Below are 17,147 nucleotides of genomic sequence, written 5' to 3'. Positions count from 1 at the left end.
GCCAGCTGAAAATACAGTTCAGTACTCCCAAGGTACATTACAGACTCTTGAGTTTAACTCAGGATGCTAATGAATATCAAAACCTTTATGAGTCTGCATAAATATATATATATATATATGCATATGTGTATGTATGTATAATCTATGTATAGCACACATACATGAATATAACTATACTATCAATACTTAATCCTTTGACTCTTAGCCAGTTAGATCATATATCTTTAAGGTATCCAACAGAAGATAAGGTTTATTTTTCCCAGCATGAAGTGGATTCGTGAATGGCTATGGGTGGGGCATTTGTAATATCCATCCAAGGTATTTGGTAAGTTTTTGTAACTCATAAGCTTCCATTCTTAACCACTGATTCGGTATCTGGAGTTATCAAGCCTTGTTCTAAAAGGGAATTTAGATTTTTTAAGTCACTCAATCGGATTTATTGAGTGCTTACAGTGCTCAGAGCACTGTACAAAAGTTGGGGAGAATACACTATGACAAAGTTGGGATTTTTTTCCTCAGTTGTTCAAAATAGCTTAAGATGGCACATGCATTCTCTCCAATAGTATATTTATTTGTGATTATAGTTAGTTGTAAATAAATGTTTACAAATGTTTTAGAAGAGAGAATAAAAAATTAGCTGACATTGCAAGTACATATATATGGATATATATAGATAAGTAGCTATAGACAGATATAAATATAGATATCCACACGGTCTTTCAGTGTGTGTCCATGTATTATTCCTTTGTAATATATAGTTGCCAAAGAGAAGAAAAGCATCAATATTTTAAAATGATATCGAACAGTACTGGATATTGTACATAGGGAAATTATTTTGAAATCATTTGTTAGTTGCCTTTCCCACTGGATTCCAAGGCAAAGCACATTTCTAAAGGGCAGACTGATTAGATTGCTATGAATTCTTTGCATACTTGGTGGCTTTTTTATGATAAAACTCTCTTCCAGAAATTAAAAGTGGAATAAAGTATGTCCAGAGGCTTTAGACATGTTGTTTTCTAGTAGGATTAACTTTCATGAATAACATGAATAACATTTTTTCTTGATATACAGGTGACTTAAACAGGGCTAAAGTTGTGGGGAAATATGTTTAATGGAAATGAAAGCAAAATTTAAGATGCCAAATTTTGGCTTCTATTAGAAGTGGTCCCAGAATATAAAAAGCCATCATAAATTTAAATTTCTTAATTATGGAATCTGGAAACCTTTTTTACATAACAGTTGTGCAGGAATGCAGCATTTGAAAGTTTTAGCATGTTTAGTGAAATAACTGATGGAAACTGCTGTTTAAAAATACTAACTTTGGCTGTAACTGTGGAAAAGATATAATGACTTCAAAATTGGTTTATGAAAGCAAGAAATAAGAAAGAGCACATTAATAATCCCTATTGTTATTACTTCAGTTTTCAATATTCCAATATCTGTTGCCCAAATAACTTTTTAGTGGTGATTTTAAGATGTAAAATGATAGGAATATAAAACGACAGATATAATATTCCAATTATTTAATAATCATCATCATCATTCATTCATTCAGTAATTCATTCAATCGCATTTATTGAGCACTTACTGTGTGCAGAGCACTGTACAAAGTGCTTGGAAAGTACAAGTTGGCAACATATGGAGACGGTCCCTACCCGACAGCAGACTCACAGTCTAGAAGGGGGAGACAGACAACAAAACAAAACTTATTAACAAAATAAAATAAATAGAATAGTAAATATGTACAAGTAAAATAAATAGAGTAATAAATATGTACAAACATATATACAGGTGCTGTAGGGAGGGGAAGGAGGTAGGGAGGGGAGATACAGAGGGGGAGGAGGGGGAGAGGAAGGAGGGGACTCAGTCTAAGAAGGCCTCCTGCAGGAGCTTTGAAGGGAGAAAGAGAGCTGGCTTGGCGGATGTGCAGAGGGAGGGCATTCCAGGCCAGGGGGAGGACGTGGGCCAGGGGTCGACGGTGGGACAGGCGAGAACGAGGCACAGTGAGGAGCTTAGCAGCAGAGGAATAGAGGGTGCAGGCTGACTGTAGAAGGAAAGAAGGGAGGTGAGGTAGGAGGGGGCCAGGTGATGGAGAGCCTTGAAGCCAAGAGTGAGGAGTTTTTGCCTGATGTGTAGGTTGATTGGTAGCCACTGGAGATTTTTGAGGTGAGGAGTAACATGCCCAGAGCATTTCTGCACAAAGATGATCCGGGCAGCAGCGTGAAGTATAGATTGAAGTGGGGAGAGACAGGAGGATGGGAGATCATAGAGGAGGCTGATGCAGTAATCCAGTAGGGATAGGATGAGAGATTGAACCAGCAGGGTATCAGTTTGGACGGAGAGGAAAGGGCAAATCTTGGCGATGTTGCGGAGGTGAGAGCAGCAGTTATTGGTGATGGATTGGTTGTGAGGGGTGAACGAGAGAGCAGAGTCTAGGATGACACCAAGGTTGCGGGCTTGGGAGACGGGAAGGATGGTAGTGCCATCAACAGTGATGGGAATGTCAGAGAGAGGGCAGGGTTTGGGAGGGAAGATAAGGAGTTCATTCTTGGATAGTATTTATTGAGCCTTTACTATCAACCTATCAATCAATCAATGGTATTTATTGAGTGATTACTTTGTGCAGAGCATTAATAGCTTGGAGGAATCAAATAAAACAGATTTGGCAAATATGTTCCCCACCCACAGGGAGCTAGTGAGATAAACATCTTAAAACGCTGTCCAGTTGATAGCAAAAAGTCATTTCAATTGTTTCCTCAACTGTAAAAAAAAAGAAAAAAGCACGCATGGGAAAAAATAACTGAAAATCTCATCTTGCAGCTATTTCATCTTCCAGCTATTTTTTGGGAAAGCACAGAAAACACATCTAAGAAGATGAACCTTTAAGAACATTATGCCAAATGTCTGTAATGTGCTCTAAGAGGTATAGCAATGACAGAGCCATTAATCAAACTATTTTTTATGTCATGAGATCCAACCATGCATGAGAATGGGACTGAAAATATTTTAGTGGCATCGAGGAGATTTGAAATATTGCAAACTAAGAACACTTAAACATGATTTTAGTAGTAGTAACAGTAGAAGTTGTAGTAGTTGTAGAAGTAGTAGTAGTAATAGCAATAATAATCATAGTTGTATTTGTTAAGTGCTTATTATGTGTCAAACACTGTTCTATGTACTGAGATAGATTTAAGCTTATCAGGTTTGACACAGTTCCTGTCCCACATGGTGCTCACAATCTTAATTCCCATTTTGCAGATGAAGCACCTGAGGCACAGAGAAGTTAAGTGATTTGCCCAAGGTCCCCAGCAGAGAAATGGTGGAACCAGGATTAGAACCCAGGTTCCTATTCATTCATTCAATCCTATTTATTGAGTGCTTTCTGTGTGCAGACCACTGTACTAAGCGCTTGGGAAGTACAGGTTGGGTTCCTATGACACCCAAGCCCATGTTCTATCCACTAGGACATGCTGCTTAGTAGTAATAGTAGCAGTAGTAGTAGTAGTAGTAGTAGTAGTAGTAGTAGTAGTAGTAGTAGTAATAGTAGTAGTAGTAGGGCTGCTGCCCGGATTATCTTTGTCCAGAAACGCTCGGGGCATATTACTCCCCTCCTCAATAATCTCCAGTGGCTACCAATCAATCTGTGCATCAGGCAGAAACTCCTCACCCTGGGCTTCAAGGCGGTCCATCACCTCACCCCCTCCTACCTCACCTCCCTTCTCTCCTTCTACAGCCCAGCCCACACCCTCCGCTCCTCCTCCGCTAATCTCCTCACCGTACCTCGTTCTCGCCTGTCCCGCCATCGACCCCCGGCCCACGTCATCCCCCGGGCCTGGAATGCCCTCCCTCTGCCCATCTGCCAAGCTAGTTCTCTTCCTCCCTTCAAGGCCCTACTGAGAGCTCACCTCCTCCAGGAGGCCTTCCCAGACTGAGCCCCTTCCTTCCTCTCCCCCTCGTCCCCCTCTCCATCTCCCTCATCTTACCTCCTTCCCTTCCCCACAGCACCTGTATATATGTATATATGCTTGTACATATTTATTACTCTATTCATTTATTTATTTATTTTACTTGTACATATCTATTCTATTTATTTTATTTTCTTAGTATGTTTGGTTTTGTTCTCTGTCTCGCCCTTTTAGACTGTGAGCCCACTGTTGGGTAGGGACTGTCTCTATATGTTGCCAATTTGTACTTCCCAAGCGCTTAGTACAGTGCTCTGCACACAGTAAGCGCTCAATAAATACGATTGATGATGATGATGATGATAGCAGTAGTAGTAGCATTAGACCCAGCAGAATGTATTGAATGCCCACTTGATGCAATGTGCTGAAGAATTAGGTGTTTGGGAAGTGCAGAATAAAGAAGCAGCATAGCTTAGTGGCAAGAGTATGGGCTTGGGAGTCAGAGGACATTCGTTCTAATCCTGGCTCCACCATTTCTCTGCCGCATGACCTTGGGTAAGACACAATTTCGCTGTGCCTCAGTTACTTCATCTGTAAAATGGGGATTAAGACTGTGAGCCTAGTGTGGGACAACCCGATTACATTGTATCTACCCCAGTGCTTAGAACAGTACTTAGCATTTGGTAAGTGCTTAACAAATACCTTTCATTCATTCAATTGTATTCATTGAGCGCTTACTGTGTGCAGAGCACTGTACTAAACGCTTGGAAAGTATATTATTATTATTATTAGGCATGTTCCCTTCCGACACAAGCTTATGTTCCAACGGATGAGACAGATACAAAAATATTTACAACTATTGTGATCAAAATATATAATTGACTACACAAATATCCTGGGATGGGAATCCATTGAATGAAAAATTCAGACTCAGAAATACAGCAAAATACCTGAGAAAGCACCTTAAACCTATTCCTAGCATTTCTGAGGAAACGAGCTTTCTGAACCTGGGAACATAATCAAATGGAGCTCAGCTAGAACAGCCCCATGAAAGTTCAGCTGGAATCATGACTCAGGTCATGCAGTTAGTCAGTCAGTTATATTTATTGAGTGCTTATTGTGTGCAAAGCATTTTTAAATATTTGGGAGAGTACAATACTACAATGAACAGATACATTCCCTGCCCACAATTACCTTACAATCTAGAGGACACCGTCGGTGCCCTTTATTCTCCAACATAAATCCTTCTGAGTTGCTATCCTGTTAAATAACAGAAACTAGAGAAAACTGGGATTTAGGAATTCAGAATTTTGGCTTTCCAGCACATGGCTACCGAGCCCAGCCATTCATTCTAGACTTTAAGCTTGTTGTGGGAAGGGAATGTGTCTGTTTATTGTTGTGTTGTAATCTCTCAAGTGCTCAGTACAGTGCTCTGCATACATTAAGCACTCAATACTACTGAGTGAGTGAATTAATGAATGGTAGGGGAGAGTTAGAGATGCCTTGGAGCATTAAACATTATCAGCATTGAATTATTGTTATATTGTACTCTCCCTGGCGCTTAGTACAGTTCCCTGTACACACTGGACCTTTGTTCAATAGACCTTTTCAATCCTAGAGTGAAGATTGAAGTCTGAAGAGAAAAATGGCGGGAAAGAACCAAACCATGGTTACTGAGTTCATCCTTCTGGGATTTACAGTTCAGCTGGACCTGCAGATTCTGGTCTTTGTGATATTTCTAGTAATTTATCTCATCACCCTGATAGGGAACTTCGGGATGATAGGGCTAATCAGGATCAGTTCTCGACTCCAAACTCCCATGTACTTTTTCCTCAGTCACCTCTCTTTTGTTGATATCTGTTATGCCTCCTCTATTGCACCCAAGATATTGGCAAACATCTTCGTGAAGGAAAAAAACATTTCCTTTACTGGTTGCTTCACTCAGATGCATTTCTCCAGTGCTTTGGCGACTATGGAATGTTTTCTGTTGGCGGCCATGGCCTTTGATCGTTTCGTAGCCATCTGTAATCCACTGGTCTACGCAGTCATCATGTCTAACAGAGTCTGTAGTGAGCTGGCTGTTGCAGTGTGTATTTACGGTTTCCTCAATTCACTGATACAGACCACTATGACTTTGCAAGCCTCATTCTGTGACTCCAATACCATTAATCACTTCTACTGTGCCGATCCACCTGTGCTATCTCTTTCCTGCTCTGACATCCATGTGAAAGAGAAACAGATCTTCATTATTTCCACACTGAATCTTGTCAGCTCTCTGCTGGTGGTATTTCTCTCATACTGTTGCATCTTTGTTGTGGTTCTGAAATTCCCTTCAGGAGAGGAAATGTGCAAGACTTTTTCTCCCTGTGTAACCCATCTGACCATCATTGCTTTGTTTTAAGGGACCCTCTTCTCTATGTACTTTCAACAGCCATATACAAATCACATCTTGCCTTTTGACAAAGCAGCCTCTGTGTTTTATAGTCTCATCGTTCCCATGTTGAACTCCCTGATCTATAGCCTGTGTAACAGAGATGTGAAGGAGGCCTTGAGAAAATTGATAGAGATGAAAGTTTTGGGTGAATTAACGTGTTCAGCAGCAATATTATAAAACAATAAACTCATATTTCTCAGTGTTCCCTGAAATTACTGGTTATTAAAATTGTAACAGTGGAATTTTACCTTTTAAAATTAAATACATTGGGATGGCCTTCCCATAGCTCCGGGTTAAGTAAAAGTTGCACTGTGGTACTCAACCTGTGTCCAACACCATATCTTTGTGTGTAAAACTGTTTTTCCCAACACTGCACTGCAGTGTAAGACACACGTTTCCAGAAGAATGTTACCAGATTTTCCTGTCACATTCTAGCTAAAATGCAGAGTGAAAACATGGCTCAGGAAGAACATGCAGACTGTGTCATCTTCTATGTCACTGCATCTAGTGTGGTTTCATTTTCTAATCGTGACAGATTAAATTCTGGGCCAGTGATGCAACTCTATGGTTCTGTGTAAAGTTTCTTGGGTGAAGTTTAAGGCTCTACGGAGTTACTGGACCTTAAACCCCACACCCAACCTATATTCCCAGGCTATTCAAGCAATCAATCAATTGTATTTACTGTCAGTAGCACTTGGAAAGTACAATATAGAAGTACAACAGAGTTGATAGAGAAGAAGCATGGCGTAGAGGGCAAAGTACAGGCCTGGGAATGAGAAGATCATGAGTTCTAATCCCATCTTTGCCACTTCTCTGCTGTGTGACCTTTGGCAAGTTACTTCACTTCTCTGTGCCTCAGTTACCTCATCTATAAAATGAGACTGTGAGCCCCACATGGGACAGGGTCTATGACCAACCCGATTTGCTTGTATCCACCCCAGCACTTAGTAGACTGCTTGGCACATAGTAAGTGCTTCACAAATACCACTAATGTTATCATTACATTTCCTGACCACAGAGAGCTTGCATTCATGCCCAGCTATGTATTAAAGGTCTAGTTTACCGACTCTTCCTGATGCAGCAAGGACCTGAAAATATTAGGAACTCACTAAGTTGGTTTGGAACAAATTGCTTATGTTGGAGCTTGGAATTTTCTCCACAAATCTTGCTCAAGTAATTACTTTCTACCTGAATATGTTATGTCAACCAAGCAAACCATAAGAGATACTGATTCACTCACCTTTTCCTCTCCCCCCTTCTTCTCTTCCTAACCTCCCACCCTTTCCATGAGTGAATGGACTTCTTCCCATTACAATCAATTAGACTGTGAGCCCACTGTTGGGTAGGGACTGTCTCTATATGTTGCCAATTTGTACTTCCCAAGCGCTTAGTACAGTGCTCTGCACATAGTAAGCGCTCAATAAATACGATTGATGATGATAGAATAAAAATATTTCATTTCTTAATAATAATAATTATGCTATTTGTTAAGCACCATTCTAAGTGCTGGGGTAGATACAAAATAATCAGGTTGTCCCAAGTGGGGCTCACAGTCTTAATCCTCATTTTACAGATGAGGTAACTGAGGCACAGAGAAGTTAAGTGACTTGCCCAAAGTCACACAGTTTACAAGCGGCAGAGCTGGGATTAGAACCTCTGACCTCTGACTCCCAAGCCTGTGCTCTTTCCGCTAAGCCACATTGCTAAGTGGTCAGGGAGCAGTAGCTGGTTAGAATTAGGTTGTGGAACTATGTCTGATATGATTATATTATACCTTCCCCAATCTTTGGTTCATGTAATAAAAACCATCATTATCATTGTTATTATTATGATTACCTCATTAGATGAGAGACTATTTCTAAGTCCCTGACACTGAAGAAAATTGTTATCTGACCTGTGAGAGACTTTCCGAGTAAAGGACACCTTGCAGAGTTCACTTCAGATTAACATTTCAATTTCCGTTTTACCCTTCTTAATTGGCTGATTAATGATTTCCTTTTTACTTTCCATAATTGGTTGATTATTATTATTAATCACAATAAAAAAGTGATAATGATGGTATTTACTCAATGAACCAAGCACTGGGATAGATATAAAATAATCATATCAGACATAGTTCCTTTCTCACTGGGGAGTCATTCCTTAAGAAGGAAGTACAATAGGTATCATAACCCCCTTTAACTGATGGGGAAACTTAGGTAAAGATAAATTAAGTGATTTGCCAAAAGCGATAAAACAGGCAAGTGGCGGCAGTGAGATTTAAACCTGATTTTCCTAACTCCCTGCCCCACGCTCTCTCCACTGTCTCCTCTACTGAGCCACCCTGCCTCCCATTAGAAACTGTAGCTAGAGATGGGATCTCCTTTAATGAATGAACAGATTTTTGATTACTTCTGTTCTTCTATATTATTACATATGGTAGTAGTAGCAGCAGTATTTATTTCAATCAATCAATCATATTTGATTTTTTGATTGAGCCCCGTATGGGACAGCCTAATCACCTTATAACCTCCCCAGTGTTTAGAACAGTGCTCGGCACGAAGTAAATGCTTAATAAAATGTCATCATCATCATCATCGTATTTATTGAGCACTAACTGTGTACAGAGCACTGTAATATGTGCTTGGGAGAGTACAATAAAACACTATAACAGACACTTCCCTGTCCACAATGAGCTTACAGTCTAAAGGGGTTGACAAACATTGACATAAATAAATGAATTATGGGCATATACAGAAGTGCTGTGTGGCTGGGAGAGGGGATGAATAAAGGGCGCAAGTCAGGATGATGCAGAAGTTATTGGAAGAAAAGGAATAGAAGGCCTAGTCAGGGAAGGCTTCCTGGAGGAGATGTGCCTTCAATAAGGCTTTGAAGTCCGGGAGAGTGATTGTCTGTCAGATATGAAGAGGGAGAGCGCTCCAGACCAGAGGTAGGACATGGATGAGAGGTCAATATTATGATACACGAAATTGAGGTACAGTGAGTAGGTTAGCTTTAGAGGAGAGAAATGTGTGGACTGTGTTGTAGTAGGCGAGCAGAGAGGTGATGTATGAGGGAACAAAGTGACTGAGTGCTTTAAAGCCAATTTATTAAGCACTTACCATGTACAGATCACTCTCCTAAGCACCAGGAGAGAATACACAGGTTGTTTTAAATATAAATAATGTATAGTACAACAGAAAATAAATCAGTATTCAATGAGTGTTCAATGTGTAGAGTCCTACTTCTGGGCATGGTTTTCTTTAATCATGCTAGCAGATCTACTTGTAATAGCATATCAGTCAGTATTATTTATTGAGCACCTATTGCGTGCAGAGCACTGCACTAAGCACTTGGAAGAGTACAGCACAATAAAGTTGGTAGTCACATTGCAGCCCACAAAGAGCTTACAGTTTAGAGAATGCATATGATTTAGCATGAGTTCAGTTACTAATATTTTTCTGCGAGATCTTTCCTGAGATCAATCTATTGCTCTGTCAAAGAGAGTACAACCTTGTTTGTCTGATTGACTGGCTTTCAAGGTTTCCTTGGAGCTAATAATAATAGTAATCATGCTATTCATTAAGCGCTTACTCTGTACCAAACATTCTACTAAGCACTAGAGAATACAAGATCACCAGAATGGACACCTTCTCTGTCCTACATGGAGCTCACAATCTAAGGGCAAGGGAGAACAGGTCAAAAACCATGATTTGATGAAAAAAGTGTCATTTTGGGTCTGCATTATCCAGGTTTCCTGTCTAATGGCACTGATGAAAATCACCAGATATTGTTCAACTCTCTGTCAACTTTTCCAGTGTAGGAGTAGTTTGAGAGTCTCATAATTCCTCACTCATCTGTCACTTACACCCTGTGGCATTTTTGAAACAATTCTTTCCAATTTATGACAGAGAGTGCATCAGAAGAAGATGACAAAAATACATAAAACACCATAGTTTGTTACTACCCTTGTTACCGGGTTAGGGAAAACAGAAACCATGATCTAAAGTGAACCAAGAAGTTACAAATAACTGGAACTTTCAGTATTAAGTTCTATTGAATAAATGCTTCCAATTCAAATGAAATTTGTTTCCATGAAACAGTATTTCAAGCATTAGATTGGAAAGGCTTAGGGTAAATTACAATTATGATTCCTAAGAGAATAAGGAAGTGTTTACTCATAATAAATGTGTCTGTGTTTATGCGATTTTCTCACTTGTTTGAATGTGAACTTGTATTATTTTAACCTAAGCAGTGGAGACTGGGTCCTCCAGATATCCCATCCCCAAGAGATAAGAAGAAGAAGAAGAAGAAGAAGAAGAAGAAGAAGAAGAAGAAGAAGAAAAATAATAAAAATAATAATAATGATAATGGCATTTATTAAGCACTTACTATGTGCAAAGCACTGTTCTAAGTGCTGGGATGTTACAAAGTGATCATATTGCCTCCTGGGGGGCTCGCAGTCTTAATCCCCATTTTTCATATGAGTTAACTGAGGTACAGATATGTTAAGTGACTTGCCCGAAGTCACACAGCTGACAATTGGCACAGCCAGGATTTGAACATATGACCCGAACTCCACAGCCTGTGCTCTTTCCATTGAGCCATGCTTCTCTAAATCAAACCAAACACAAACCAAACCAAAACCAACACAAATATGTTCCCTGCAAAGTCAACATTGATGTGCATCATCATCAATCGTATTTATTGAGCGCTTACTATGTGCAGAGCACTGTACTAAGCGCTTGGGAAGTACAAATTGGCAACACATAGAGACAGTCCCTACCCAACAGTGGGCTCACAGTCTAAAAGGGGGAGACAGAGAACAAAACCAAACATACCAACAAAATAAAATAAATAGGATAGATATGTACAAGTAAAATAAATCAATAAATAAATAGAGTAATAAATATGTACAACCATATATACATATATGCAGGTGCTGTGGGGAAGGGAAGGAGGTAGGATGGGGGGATGGAGGGGGGAAGAGCGGGAGAGGAAGGAAAGGGCTCAGTCTGGGAAGGCCTCCTGGAGGAGGTGAGCTCTCAGTAGGGCCTTGAAGGGAGGAAGAGAGCTAGCTTGGCGGATGGGCAGAGGGAGGGCATTCCAGGCACGGGGGATGACGTGGGCTGGGGGTCGATGGCGGGACAGGCGAGAACGAGGTACGGTGAGGAGATTAGCGGCGGAGGAGCGGAGGGTGCGGGCTGGGCTGTAGAAGGAGATTAAATTAAAATTAAATTATCAATCTGAAGGGACATTTTTTGAAAACAAGATAATAGTAAGGGAAAATAAAATAAACCATATAAAAAAAATCAAAATTGGTCTCAGTATTTTAAAAAGGATGACCATGTAAGCAATTGGATGCCTTTGCTTTGGTACACTTAAGCATGTACTAGCCAAACTCAACTTGCATTTATTTTGTGGTATTTCTTCCTCCCATTTCACTACCCTCATGCAGAGAAACAAGAAGGCCTTCATCCCATTATTCAGTTGTTACCCTTCAAATCTTTCTTGGAAATAAGCCCTTGGTTTTATCTCAACACCAAAATGGACCTCATAACTCACAGTGTGTGATCTTTTATGCTTCTCCCTTGGAAACCAAAACAGCATGATTCAGAAACATACATCTTCATTCAATCAGGATTTTCAGAGCATTCACGTATGATGTATCTTCTCTTGGGCTCTTATAACACGAATTGTCCGAATATGATATCAATTATGAAAAAATAACAACTTTTCCAATCATCTGTCACATTACAACAACACTTACATCCTTCTATAAGCCTTCTTTATAATGATAATGACATCCCATTAAGAGTGACAAATGAGCCTTGATCCTAAAATGTCACGGTTGAGACCCTGTATGAAGAAAATAACCATAAAATAGTGACATTCACAATAATAATGATAATTATGGTATCTGTTAAGTGCTTACTATGTGCCAGGCACTGTTCTAAGGGCTGGGGTAGATTCAATGTAATTGGGTTAGACCCAGTCCGTGTCCTACAGAGGACTCACAGTCTCATCCCCATTTTACAGATGAGGGAACCGAAGCACAGAGAACTGAAGTGACTTGCCCAAGGTCACACATCAGACAAGTAGCGGAGCCAGGATTAGAACTCATTATCTTCTGCCTCGCAGGCTTGTGCTCTATCCAGTAGGCCAGGCCAGTCCTGTTCCCACTGAAACAATTGATGAATCAATCAATGGCAATTATTGAGCACTTACCATGTGTGACACATTGAGTAGCCTTAGCTGCTGTATAGTTCGAAGTTTGACTTGAGGTTCTAACCCTAACGTTTCAAGCAAACATCGGTCTCTAAGTTATACAGAGTGAATCACTTATTTTATAAACAGCACCGCACTCAGAAGATTCATTCAGTCGCATTTTTTGAGCACTTACAATGTGCAGAGCACTATACTAAGCACTTGGAAGATGTGAGTCAATGTGGATTTGACCTGATTTGCTATATAGTTAGACTGAATGCTCCTTCTAGGCTGTAAACTCCTTATGGACAGGGAGCCTGCCTACCCACTCTGTTGTACCTTCCCAAGCACTTTTCACAGTGAACATTCAATCAATATGATTGATTGACTGCCTGAAAATTAGAAGTAGGCTGTATATTGGTAGTTCAGTGACATCACAAATAATAAATAGCACAATTATTAAATGAGGCCATTTGTCAGTATTTATCGTCACTCCCCTAAATGAGACCAGTCTAAATGAGACTGTAATTTAAGTGCCTGTCTTCCCCAATATATTGTAAATTCCTTGAGGGTAGGGGTGATGTCTGTTAATAATATTATACTCTCCCACACATTTTGTATGGTACTCTGCATGTAGTAGGTTCTCAATAAAGACTTCTAATTGATTGATTGATCTGTGAATCCCTTTAGACCGACCACCAGCTGCAGAGAGAACTGATAACATAATTCTGAACTTCACAAACAGGAACAGTATTTTTTGTTCTGCTAAAGCTTTGGGTAAAAAGGGGAAATCTATGAATATAGAGCAGAAAGAAAATAAGGACCCGGTGTCAAAGCAAACTGTAGTGTGACAATGGGTATTCCAACAAACTCAAACTCTCCTCTTATTTTCCTTTCTAGGAGAAACCAAGAGCTCCCAAAAATATGGGGAGATATTTTTAAGTTCAATATTAAAAGGGAGATAAATTAAGTTCAATTAAAAAGTGTAGCTCTGTGGTATGCAGAACAAAGCTGATCACCCAGTGATGATAACAATAATAATAATAATGTTGGCATTAACTAAACGTTTACTATGTGCAAAGCACTGTTCTAAGTGCTGGGGAGGTTACAAGGCAATCAGGTTGTCCCACGGGGGGCTCACAGTTTTAATCCCCATTTTACAGTTGAGATAACTGAGGCACAGAGAAGTTTAGTAACTTGCCCAAAGTCACACAGCTGACAGTTAGTGGAGCTGGGATTTGAACCCATGACCTCTAACTCCAAAGCCTGTGCTCTTTCCACTGAGCCATGCTGCTTCTCTATTTGAGTATGATGATATACTTGTAAAAATGTAAACAATTGAATATATTTAGAAAAGCAAATTCACCTAATAAAACTTTAAGGATATTGTCACTGATTTTTATTGATTACATTAAATGCTAAGATTACGTCAGGGCCCCTTTCAATGTCCATCCTGTTGTATATAAGGATTGAAAATACACACGATTTATGTCTTCCATTCTCTCCCATTAGATTTCAAGTGTAGGGATGATGTCTTTTGCTTGTATGATGCTCACCTCAGCACCTAAAATGGTGGTCTCCATCCAGTAGGGATTCAATAAACGCTACTGAAAAAATGTCACCAGTGGTGATCTATAATCCTCCGGAGTTCAATTGCAATCAACCAGGAATGGTATTTATTCAACTCTTACTTACTTGAGTTCTTGGGAAAGTACAATACAATAGCATTAGTAGATACAGTCCCGACCCTCTAAAAGTTTATAGTTTAATGAGGGAAGCAGACTTTTAAAACATTACAGGTTGGGGTAGCCTCTGAGTATGAGGATATGTACATAAATGCTATGAGGGTGGGGATGTGGGGTGGGACTAAGTGTATGGAAGAGGCAGTAGAAAGGAAAAATAGGGTGATGGTATAAGAGCTTAGTCTAGGAAATTTCCTGAAGATGTGATTTTAGTAGGGCATTAAAAATGGTGAGCATGGTGGGCTGTCAGATATGGATGGGGAAGAAGCGTCATGCAGGAGGGAGGGCATAAGGGGTTGGTGGTGTGTTGAGATGAGAGTAAGGGATGTTACTGGGTAGGATCTGTCTCCGTATGTTGCCGACTTGTACTTCCCAAGCACTTAGTACAGTGTTCTGCACATAGTAAGTGCTCAATAAATACGACTGAATGAATGAATGAATGAATGAATGAATGAATGAATGAATGAAAGTGAGTAGTGAGTAGAGAGGCAGCAGGCCTAGTGGATAGAGCACAGGCCTGGGAGTCAGAAAAGCCCGGGTTCTAATCCCGGCTCCACCACTTGTCTGCTGGGTGAACTTGGCCAAGTCACTTTACTTCTCTGTGCCTCAGTTATCTCATCTGAAAAATGGGGATTAAGACTGCAAGCTTTATGTGGGACAGGGACTGTGTCCAATTCAATTCTCTTGTATATACCCAATTGCTTAGTATAATGCTTGTCACGTAGTAAACGCTTAATGAATACCAATATTATTATTATTAGGTTCTTGCTGAGATAGTGAGGGAGGAATTACCTCATCGTAATGGGTATTTTACCATAAGGTTTTCTTGTTGTAACACTAAAGGAACATTTTAAACCAAAATGGCAAGAGGAAATCATTCCACCATGACTGAATTTGTCGTCATGGGATTCTCAGATCATCCAGAGTTTCAGCTGCCACTCTTCATGGTGTTTTTAGTTATTTTTCTCACCACCCTGGTTAGGAAATCTGATGATGGTTCCTTTAATCCAGGTCAGCTCCCAACTTCACACTCCCATGTACTATTTCCTCAGTCACCTGTCATTCATCGATCTCTGCTACTCTTCCTCCATATCTCCCAAGATGCTGCAAGACTTTTTAAGGAAGAAAAAAATTATTTCCTTTTCTGGATGTTTTGCCCAGCTATATTTCTCAAGTGCTTTCTCCATCACAGAGTGTTTCCTACTGGGTACCATGGCCTATGACCGCTACATGGCCATCTATAAGTCCCTGATTTACATGGCTATTATGACCAAGAGCGTTTGTAGAGAGCTGGTGTTGGGAGTTTACACCTATGGATTCCTGCATTCTGGATCACAGCTGTCCTTCTGTGATTCCAACATCATTCATCACTTCTACTGTGCTGACCCACAACTTCTGGCCCTCTCCTGTTATGACATTCTTGCAAAGAAGAATCAGCTCTTGATTTTCTCTGCCCTAAATTTCTCCAGTTCTCTTTGGACCATTCTTGTCTCCTATGTTTGCATCCGGGTTTCCATCCTGAAGATTCCTTCTTCTGAAAGAAGGTGCAAAACTTTCTCCACCTGTACCTCTCACCTCACAGTAGTCACCCTCTTTTTCTTCATGTACCTGTGACAGCCTAGGATAGGGAACTCCTGGAAGTACAATAGGGAGGTTTCTGTGTTTTACAGTCTTTCCTATGCTTAACCCCCAATCTACAGCCTGAGGAACACGGAAGTGAAGGCCACACTGAATAAAGTGCTAGATGGCAAAGTGTCACAATGAATGTATTTAGTTAATAAAATAGTGTTAACCTAGGAATACTTAATCTTAATACTTAGAAGCACGTGGCTTAGTGAAAAGAACACGGGCTTGGGGGTCAGATGACGTGGGTTCTAATCCCAGCTCTGCCACTTCTCTGCTGTGTGACCTTGGGTAAACCACTTCTCTGTGCTTCAGTCACCTCATCTGTAAGGTGGGAATTAAGACTGTAAGCATCACGGGGAACAACCTGATTACCCTTTACTAGCCCAGAGCTTAGAACGGTGCTTGGCACAAAATAAGTGCTTAACAAATACCATTATTATTATTATCATTATTATTATTATTATTATTATTATTATTATTATCAATCTAGGAAGTAGATGTAGCTAGGAAACTACAGCAAAAATTACCTGATTTCTGATTTTCCTAGCATATCCAGCGTTTCTAGACCAGTACGTTTTACATGGTGTTTGATAATTAATAAGCACTTTATAAGCCTACTCCAATTATGTCCTCTTTTCCCCAGCTCCTTCTCCCTTCTGCATCGTCTGTGCACTTGGATCTGTGACCTTTGACATTTGATATTTGCTCCATCCTCAACCACATAGCACTTTTTTACATAACTTCAAATTATATTTTTTTATATTAATATCTGTTTTCCCCTCTAGACTGTAGGCTCACTGTGGGTAGGGCACACCTGTCATTTCTATTGTACTGAACTCTCCCAAGTACAGTGTTATGCACATAGTAAGCACTCAATGAATACCACTGATGAATAAGGACCATAATTAATAAAAACGTTTGGGATCTGAATGGAAAAGGAGAATGAGTGGGAAATATTAGCAAGTAGTGAGTCTGATGATGCCTAATCAACAGTCACGTACAATTTCAACTATCCCAACGACATGACTGCATAGGGATTGCAAATCAATGCATAATAAAAATGTTTAGAACATTGACAGGACAGAACAAATTTCCTTTGAACGCCAAATCCTGAGAGCAATGCTTTTAAATGGTGGAAACTTTTCCATCTCATTTTCAAAGAAACAAATGTAGTCCTTGAATGCATCTATGAAGAGTCCTTTCTCTTGTGGTATTTAAATGGACAGATTAATATTTTCCATTATATATTGCTGTGAA

General features: G+C 40.0%; 2 pseudogenes; both read left to right on the top strand.

Moving 5' to 3' along the window:
• Positions 1-5,547: 5,547 nt before the first annotated feature.
• On the top strand, positions 5,548-6,513 carry LOC119942167 (annotated as a pseudogene).
• Positions 6,514-15,257: 8,744 nt separating this feature from the next.
• Positions 15,258-15,950, top strand: LOC119942166 (annotated as a pseudogene).
• Positions 15,951-17,147: the final 1,197 nt, after the last annotated feature.

This window comes from Tachyglossus aculeatus, chromosome 21 (assembly GCF_015852505.1).
Source record: "Tachyglossus aculeatus isolate mTacAcu1 chromosome 21, mTacAcu1.pri, whole genome shotgun sequence".
Lineage (NCBI taxonomy): Eukaryota > Metazoa > Chordata > Mammalia > Monotremata > Tachyglossidae > Tachyglossus > Tachyglossus aculeatus.
This window is presented reverse-complemented; position numbering and strand designations above follow the sequence as displayed.